The following is a 9,604-nucleotide window of genomic DNA, read 5'->3' on the forward strand; positions in this document are numbered from 1 at the left end:
CTGGTGCTCCGTGGTGAACTGGAGTTCATTTAGAAGACGACAAAATTATCTTAAGTTCTGTATTTCATTTTGTTTAGGTTTCTCTCCCTCTCTTTATTTTTGGAAAACATTAAAGATGTGTATGTATATATTAATATTTGGTAAGTTGCCATTAGAGGCTATGTTGTATGTTTGGGAGAGATATGAATTGCTATCAACTGTTTTTATTTCTGTAACCTTAACCGACCTAAACTTCACTGATCATGACTAGTGGCTATCATATATATTTATATATATTCTGTCTTTACTCTATTCTTTCTTTAAGTTTTATTTTGTTTATTTTATTCCGCTTTTTCGGACGCGCTGCTTTTTTGATACGTGTGTGTTTTCGCTTATGATTTTCTTTTTATTCCTTTTCAGACTTCTTGGTGCACAAAATTGGCTCCGATGAATTTGTGCAGATAGACCGGCAAGTATACCGGGTCGTCTAAGTAGTACTTGAGATGAGTCAGGCTCGATTCTACGGAGATTGTTGGTTTGAGCAAGCAGTAGATACCTTGCAGATTTTAGTTAGGCGGATAGAAATTATAGTTTGTCACGAAAAGCATATAAAATGAATTAAATAAATAAAAGTTACTAGATAGATGGGAATTCAATGGTGATAGAATGGTTGAGGCCTCGGAGATGCTTTGTCTTTCCTGATTAACTTTTCTTATTGTTTTCTTCAATAACCTTTTGATTCCTTCAATGGCAGCCGTAGGTGATTAACTCATGTCGTCTCATCAGGTTAACCTCCTCTACTGCAGCAATCCACCACGTTGAGATGACTCATGTCCTCTCATCAAGCCACCTTTAGGTTTCTCACTGTAGTAGAAGATGAAGCTCTAAGCAATCCACTCCCCTACACGATCCTACTCAAGGTGCCACAAACAAGGCAGATCTTCCGGATCAGAAAGTGCTACTTTTCTGACTCTAGCCTTAACGCCACAGAAATTTCACGCACCCATAGTCAACGAGATTATATGTCACATATACAAAGTTGCTCAGATGCTCTATTGGAATCCGCAATGCAATCTCTAGCTTTAGTTCAACCCTATTCGGGTCAGGAATCGTACGGAACCCATGTAGAACATGGATGATTGTCACGGGTTATTCTCAATTCATAAGATGAAGAACGATGTTGCATAAGAGAATAGAATCAGACATATTGAATGAAAGCAATAATATTATTGATCCATGAAACTTAGCAGAGCTCCTAACCTTAACCTTAGGAGGTTAGTGACTCATGCTGTTCGAAAATACAATGGGAAAAGTAAGAGTGGGCAAGAGTCCCCTAACAAGGGTGAACTCTTGTATATATATACTAATCTGCTAAATAGGAATTATAGAAATAAGATAAACTAGTCTTGTAGTGCGAAAATTCACTTCTGGGGCCCATGATGGGTCGAAATTAGATTTCCACACAAACTCACCGGCAAGTGTACCGGGTCGCATCAAGTAGTAATAACTCACAAGAGCGAGGTCGATCCCACAGGGATTGATGGATCAAGCAACTTTAGTGAGGTGATTAATTTAGTCAAGCTAACATTGGTGAATTGAGTGAAATTCAAGTAGCAGAATGTACATGAGCAGAAAATTTAAAGAGCAAGAAAAGTAGATTTCAAAAGCTTAAATGACAAGAAAGGTAAAGTGCAGTAAATGTAAAGGGGGCTGGATGCTGAAAAATTAAATAAAAGCAGTAAATCAAAGCTCAGAACAATTGCAGAAAAATTAAATTCAGATCACAACAAACTTCAAATGTAAAGTTGCAGAAAGTGGAATTGTAGAAAAGAAAATTGTAGCAGAAAAGAAAGTTGTAGCAGAGAAGGAAATTGAAATTTGCATCAGCCAAATTGAATTCAATACTTGAAATGAAAAAAATGCAGAAAGATAAAAGTGTATCAAAGAGAGTTTCCTACTCTAATCCTACTCCTAATGCTCTCTAGCAGAGCCAGCCTCTCTAATGAAATGAAATTGATGCATTTTTATAGGTATTTTACAAAATGAAAAATGAAAATAAAATTGAAAATAAATTACAATTAAAATGAAATTCCTAATCTAATTGTTTTTTGTGCTTTTGAGTGATGTCCATGGGCTTTGCTTGCTTTGGATTTGAAGAAAAGTGGATCCGGATAGTATTTCCTTGCATGGGTCAGGAGGCATTTGTTTAAAAATGGGTTGGGGAATGCTTCATCAGTTAGGATTGTGAACGTAGTGCTCCACATGCCTTGTGTACCTTTCGAGCCTAGCCCTCTTGGTGTATAGCGCTCAGTTAAGTGATGCAACGTAGCGCTCCTTTGTTGCCTTGGTTTCCCTCTTCGAGCCTTGGCTACTTCACTTTGTGGGTTTCCTTGTATGCTTGCAATTTCCTCAGCGCTCAGTTGGAAATTTTCGACGTAGCGCTACTTTGCTGCCTTGTGCAAGGTTTGCTTTTCTCTTCATGGGCCACCAAAACGTTGAAAGAGTTAACGTAGCGCTCTCTTCATTGAGCACCAATGCCTCCTTGTGTTGTAGCGCTCAGTTGGAGTAGAGAACGTAGTGCTCGGTGCTTGTTCTTTGCTTTAATGAATGCTAGCGTTCTTTGCTTTAATGAATGCTAGCGTTCTTTGCTTTAATGAATTCATAAGCCAATGATAGCATTGCTAATATTACATGCTTTCATTGGTTTAACTAATAATGCCGTAGCATTCATTCTCACTTGGCATTAAAAATTTAATGCTTCATGCATGCATTCATTGTATTTTAACTAATAAAGCCAATTGCATTAGAAATGTATGGCTTTACTTAATAATGCTATGCATTAACGTTAAAGCATTCATTCATTTAATTCATTGGCTTTAATAATTTTCATGCATGCATTCATTTTCAATTAGCATTAGTAATTAAATGTTTCATGCATGCATTCTTTCATTGGTTCGGTCATTAATAATTAAATGCATGCATGCATGATAATTCATGATGCTAATGCCAAGGCTCCATGGTTATGGGCCACGCTTTTAAAAGCGTGTCCTAAGACTCCAAAGTGTGCCTCAATTCCAAAATGTGCTCAAAATTTCTCTTTTTTTCTTTTTAGCTTATTTTGTGCTTTTTTGCTTCTTTTTCTTCTTATTTCCTACAAAATTTATAAAATCAAAAGATCAAAGAAATATACCAATTAAGTACAAAAGCATTCAATATTTAAGCACAAATCATCAATTTCTTGTATGAAAAAGCATAGAAAAACATGACATGATGACATGTCATCAGCCCACTTGGTGAGTGTTTGGGCTGAGCTTAAGTGTTTCCCTTGAGCTAGTACCCATTAGGGGCGTTGAACGCTGGCTAGGGACTCCATTCTGGGCACTAGACGCCAGGAATTGGGCTAGTGGCTGGCGTTGAACGCCAGTTTTGGGCCTTCATTTCCAAAGCAAAGTATGAACTATTATATATTTCTGGAAAGCCCTGAATGTTAGCTTTCCATGGCCATTGAGATCGCACCATTTTAACCTCTGTAGCTCTAGAAAAGCTCCTTCGAGTGCACAGAGGTCAGATCCTGACAGCATCTACAGTCCTTTCTCTGCTTCTGAATAAGATTCTTGCTCAAGCTCCTCAATTTCAGCCAGAAAATACCTGAAATCACCATAAAATACACAAACTCAAAGTAGAATCCAAAAATGTGAATTTTGCACTAAAACCTATGAAAACATAATAAAACTTAAACAAAACATAATGAAAACTATATGAAAATGATGTCAAAAAGCGTATAAAATATCTGCTAATCAGAACACCAAACTTAAACTGTTGCTTGTCCGCAAGCAACCAAAAACACAGTAGGATAAAAAGAAATAGAAGGATGCAATAAATTTTAGAGTTCTCAATGAAGCTCAATTTCTATTAGATGAGCAGGACTAGTAGCTTTTTGCTTCTGAATAGTTCTGGCATCTCAGTTTCCATTGAAGCTTAGAATAGTTGGCATCTCTGGGAACTTAGAATCCAGATGATACTATTGATTCTCTTAGTTAAGTTCTTTTTTATTCTTGAACACAGCTTCTTTAGAGTCTTGGCTGTGACCCTAAGCTCTTTGTTTTCCAATATTACCACCAGATACATAAATGCCACAGACACTTAACTGGGTGAACCCCTTAGGATTGTGATTCAGCTTTGCTAGAATCCCCAACCAATGGTGTCCAGAGTTCTTAAGCACACTCTTTTATTTGGACTACGACTTTAACTGCTCAGTCTCAAGCTTTTCACTTGACACCTTCACACCACAAGCATATAGCTAGGGAAGCAGCTCATTTGAACTGCCTAGGCTACGATATTTCTTTTAGGCCCTTCTAACCATTGGTGCTCAAAGTCTTGGATCCCTGCTCTTTCCTTTGGGTTTAAAGAGCTATTGGCTTTTTGCTCTTACCTTTTGGTTTAAAGAGCTATTGGCTTTTTCTTCTTTTTATTTCTTTTTTTGCATATTATTTTCTTTTTTTATTGCTTTTTGCTGCTTTTTCTTGCTCCAAGAATCAATTTTTGGATTTTTCAGATCACCAATAATACTTCACTTTTATCCTCATTCTTTCAAGAGCCAACATTCTTTAACTCCAACATCAAATATGAACTGTTTATTCATACATTCAGAAAACAAGAGCAATGCCACCACATCACATAATTGGACTATTCCTAATATAAAACTCGAAACTTGTGCATTTTACTTTTCTTTTTCAATTAAAATTTTATTTTAAGCAAGATGATAGATGCATGGAATATTTCATAACTTTAAGACATAAGGATAGATGATCATGCACTAGAAACAGACAATAAAACAAAATACATGGAAAACAGAAAAAATTAACATAGGCAACAGGAGAATAAAGGAAACAAATCCACCTTAGTAATGGCGGCTACTACTCCTTCTGGAGGATCCAATGGAGTGCTTGGTTTCCTCTATGTCACGCCCCTGCCTCTGTTGTTCTTCCCTCAGAACTCTTTGTTCTTCCCTGATGGCTCTTTGATCTTCTCTTATGTCATGGAGGATGGTGGAATGCTCATAATGCCCCATCCTTAGTTGATCCTAGTGAAGTGTGCAATTGGTCTCAATAGCCTTTGGGAGGAAAATGCATCCCTTGAGGCACCTCAAGGATTTCTTGTTGAGGTAGTTCCACATGCTCTTGCTGTGGTCCATGTGCTAGCTCTCTAGTTTGCTCCATCCTCTTCTTGATGATGGGCTTGTCCTCCTCAATAGGAATGTCTTCTTCTATAATAATTCCAGTTGAACTGCATAGATGACAGATAAAGTGGAGGAATGCTAACCTTGCTAAGGGGGAAGGCTTTTCAGCTTTCTTGTACAACTCTTGAGGTATTACCTCATGTACCTCAACCTCACTTCTAATCATGATGCAATGAATCATGATGGCTCTGTCAATGGTCACTTCTAACCGATTGTTAGTATGGATGATAGAGCGTTGGATAAATTCCAACCATCCTCTAGCTACAGGCTTGAGGTCAAGCCTTCTCAGTTGGATAAGCTTGCCTTGAGCATCCCTCTTCCACTAAGCTCCTTCCACACAAATGTTTGAAAGGATTTGGTCCAGCTTCTGGTCAATATTGACTCTCCTAGTATAAGGGTGTGGATCTCTTTGCATCATTGGCAAATAAAGCGCCAACCTTACACTCTCTGGGTTGAAATCCAAGGGTCGCCCTCGGACTATGGTGCTCCAATTTTTTGGATGTGGGTTCACACTAGTGTCATGATTTTTAGTAACCCAGGAATTAGCAAAGAACTCTAGCACCAACAAGATTCCAACTTCCAGAATCGGATTGGTTAGGACTTCCCAATTTCTCCTCCGGATTTCTCTTCGGATCTCCGGGTACTCATTCTTTTTTAGCCTAAAGGGGTCTTCAAGAATTGCCCTTTTCTTTGCCACTACTTCATAGAAGTGGTCTTGATGAGCTTTGGTAATGAATCTCTCCATCTTCCAAGATTCGGAGGTAGAAGCAACTACTTTCCCTTTCATCTTTCTAGAGGATTCTCTGACTTTGGGTGCCATAAGTGTGAATGGAAAAAAAAAAGCAAGGATTTTCCAACACCAAACTTAAAAACTTTGCTCGTCCTCGAGCAAAATGTGAAGAAAAGAGTAGAAGAAGAAGAGAATAGAGGAGACGGAGAGGGATAGTGGATTCGGCCAAAAAGGGCTTTAGTGTATAAAGGGTGTATGAAGGTTAGAAAGATGGGGTATTTATAGGAGTGGGATAGGTTGGGTTCGAATGAATGGGTGGGAATTGGGTGGAAAATTTTGAATTTGAAGTAGGTGGGGGTTGGTGGGAGTTATGATGGTTTTGGGAAGTGATATGGATGTGATTGGGTTAGGATTTATTGGGAAGAGTGTATGGGGAAGAGTGAAAAGAAGGCGGGGTAGGTGAAAATTCTGTGGGACCCACTGATCCTGAAAGGCTAGGGAGTTCAAGTTCCCTGCCCCCTTGTGGGCGTTAAACGCCCAGCTCTTGCTCTTGGCTGGCGTTAAACGCCAGCTATGTGCCTCTCATTGGACGTTGAACACCCTTGAGGGACATCCTCCCTGGCGTTCAATGCCAGGTCTGTGCCTTTGTTGGGCACGTTGAACGCCCAGGTTCTGCCCCCTGACTGGCGTTCAATGCCAATAATGTGCTCCTTGGCTGGAGTTCAACGCTAGCAAGGTCTCTTCTCCAGGGTGTTCTGTTTCCAGCTCTGATGTTTTTGTTTTTGTTCTAATTACTACACATGATCATAAACTTAAACAAATATGAAAATTAAACTGAAATAACTTAATTAAACTTAAAAAATGACAAGAAAACATTAATTATTGTTGGGTTGCCTCCCAACAAGCACTTTTTTAACGTCACTAGCTTGACAGTTAGCTCCTTACGGAGATGGATAAGGGCTCAGAATTTTGACCATTGCCTGTGCTCTCATGGATAAGTTCTACATGTTTCAGAGACAGGATCCTGTTCACAGTGTGTGAAATTATTGAATTGTCAGTGAAGATGACTCTCATGCCAGGTGAGAGGCCTTCAGTGGGGATTTTCTTATCACCCTAGCCTTTGGATACTTTCTTCTTAATACCTTTGTTCTCAGTGCTTGATAATGGCTGTCTGACACCAAACTTAGAATTGGTGTCTGGGGGCTCTGTATAACTTTGCACTGAGAGAGAGGGTTAGAACGCTAAGTGTTGCACAACTATTTCTCTATTGTCTGAGGGAGAGTTAGGGTTAGGCATATTGAATAAGATGTGGTCCTCTCATAACTGTAGAATCAGCTCTACACGACCATAAGCCTTTTTCATTGACCTGTCTGCCATCTCTAGTGAGATTCTTATAGCTTGTACCTCAAAGATTTCCAACTTCTCCATTATAGAGAGTGCTATAAAGTTTATGCTTGACCTTAGGTCACACAGAGCCTTATCAAAGGTAATGGTGCCTATGGTAGGTGCAGGGAATCAAGAAGTGTCCAGGATCTAGCAGCTTCTGAGGTAGTTTCTGCTGAACCAAGGCATTGAGTTCCATGGTGAGCACTGGAGGTTCTTCCTCCAAGGTCTATGTGCCAAAAAACTTGGCATTCAGCTTCATCAGAAATCCTAGGTACCGAGCAACTTGCTCTTTCCTAGTTTCATCTTCTTCATCAGAGGAAGAGTACTTTGTAGATTCTATGATCTTCAACCAAGCATTCAAGGGAACTTCAATGGGATCCTCATAAACCTTTGGTTCTATCAGTTCTTTAATAGGGAAGTTCTCAGTGGGCTTAGGGTTGCCAACTATCCCTATTGTGGCGTTCAACGCTAGGACTTGTGTGTCTTTGGGTGTTGAACGCCCATCATGCATACCTTTACTGGAGTTCAATGCCAGTGGTTGTGCTGCCTTGGGCATTGAAGGCCCAGTAAAGGGCTCCTTACTGGCGTTCAATGCCAATGATGGTGCCTCCTTGGGCGCTGAACTCCCAGTAAGGTCTTCCTTATTGGTGTTCAATTCCATTGCATCCTCTTCAGATTTGGCCTCCACCTCTACAGTGATGGCCTTGCACTCTTCTCTTAGGTTCACCTCAGTGTTACTGGGCTGAGTGTTAGGAGGGGTCTCAGGGATTCTCTTGCTCAGTTAACCAACTTGTACCTCCATATTTCTAATGGAGGACCTAGTTTCTGTTATGAAACTGTGAGTGGTCTTAGAAAGTTCAGAGACTATGGTTGCAAAGTCAGAAATGCTCTGTTTAGAAGTCTCCATCTGGTGCTGAGAAGATGGGAATGGTGGCTTATTGTTAAACCTATTATGGGTTCTTCCACCTTGATTATTGTTGAAGCATTGTTGAGGCTTCTGTTGATCTTTCCATGAAAGGTTAGGATGATTTTTCCATGAGGAGTTATAGGTGTTTCCATAGGATTCTCCCATATAATTCACCTCTTCCATTATGGGTTGATCTAGATCATAGTCATCTCCATCATAGGAGGTGTCATGAGTGTTGCTAGTTGTACCTTGCACTCCAATCAAGTACTGAGAGATCATATTGACTTGTTGAGTTAATATCTTATTTTGAGCCAATATGGCATTCAGAGTTTCAACTTCCAGGACTCCTTTCTTCTGAGCTACCCCATTGTTCACAGGGTTCCTCTCAGAACTGTACATGAATTGGTTGTTTGAAACCATTTCAATAAGTTCCTGAGCCTCTTCAGGCATTTTCTTCAAATGGAGTGATCCACCAGCAGAATGATCCAAGGACATCTTGGATATCTCAGATAGGCCATCATAGAAAATTCCTATTCTGAGAATATGTCAGGAGGACACCTCTTTATCAGTTGCTTGTATCCTTCCCAAGCTTCATAAAGGGATTCACCCTCTTTTTGTCTGAAAGTTCGAACTTCCACCCTGAGCTTGCTCATCTTTTGGGGTGGAAAGAACTTGGCGAAGAAAGAATTGACTAGCTTTTCCCAAGAGTTTAGGCTTTCCTTAGTGTTTCGGGGGTTACCTGAAATGGTAGGTCGATCTTTCTCGAGCTCTGTGGTGGTGGCTCGAGCTGTCGTGTCCGACTTGTTGAACTTGGTGGAGCTACTGATCCTTCGTCACCGGAGGGTGGTGGTACCTGCAATGGACTCCGATGCTTAACTTAGCACGTGCTTTAGGCAGGTTTTTGTAGAATCAGAGTATGAGTTATACCTGAGTGCTCCAGTGTATTTATAATGGTGTAGAGTGACTGATGAGCGGATAATTTATACGCTTTTTGGCATTGTTTTTAGGTAGTTTTTAGTATGATCCAGTTACTTTTAGGGATATTTTCATTAGTTTTTATGCTAAATTCACATTTCTGGACTTTACTATGAGTTTGTGTGTTTTTCTGTGATTTCAGGTAATTTCTGGCTGAAATTGAGGGACCTGAGCAAACTCTGATAGGAGGCTGACAAAGGACTGCTGATGCTGTTGGAATCTGACCTCCCTGCACTCAAAATGAATTTTCTGGAGCTACAGAACTCCAAATGGTGCGCTCTCAACGGCGTTGGAAAGTAAACATCCAGAGATTTCCAGCAATATATAATAGACCATACTTTATTCGTTATTAGATGACGTAAACTGGCGCTCAATGTCAGCTCCATGT

General features: G+C 39.9%; 1 non-coding gene across 1 annotated transcript; it reads left to right on the forward strand.

Annotated features, from left to right (window-relative positions):
- Positions 1-8,784: 8,784 nt before the first annotated feature.
- On the forward strand, positions 8,785-8,888 carry LOC112798884 (small nucleolar RNA R71). Its single transcript, XR_003200481.1, has one exon. It is a non-coding gene; the product is annotated as a small nucleolar RNA R71 (small nucleolar RNA).
- The last annotated feature ends 716 nt before the right edge of the window (positions 8,889-9,604 follow it).

The sequence above is a fragment of the Arachis hypogaea genome, chromosome 4 (genome assembly GCF_003086295.3).
Source record: "Arachis hypogaea cultivar Tifrunner chromosome 4, arahy.Tifrunner.gnm2.J5K5, whole genome shotgun sequence".
NCBI lineage: Eukaryota > Viridiplantae > Streptophyta > Magnoliopsida > Fabales > Fabaceae > Arachis > Arachis hypogaea.